Below are 299 nucleotides of genomic sequence, written 5' to 3' on the forward strand. Positions count from 1 at the left end.
TGGTGGTGGTTAGTTAGGTGGTAGATGGTGGTAGTTGGTGGTAGATGGTGATAGATGGTGGTAGATGGTGTTAGAAGGTGGTAGATGGTGGTAGATGGTGGTAGATAGTGGTAGATGGGGTAGTTAGTAGTAGATGGTGGTAGTTAGTGGTAGAAGGTGGTAGATGGTGGTAGTTAGTGGTAGATGGTGATAGATGGTGGTAGATGGTGATAGATGGTGGTAGATGGTGGTAGATAGTGGTAGATGGGGAAGTTAGTAATAGATGGTGTTAGAAGGTGGTAGATGGTGTTAGATAGTGG

This window comes from Oncorhynchus tshawytscha, linkage group LG19 (assembly GCF_018296145.1).
Source record: "Oncorhynchus tshawytscha isolate Ot180627B linkage group LG19, Otsh_v2.0, whole genome shotgun sequence".
NCBI lineage: Eukaryota > Metazoa > Chordata > Actinopteri > Salmoniformes > Salmonidae > Oncorhynchus > Oncorhynchus tshawytscha.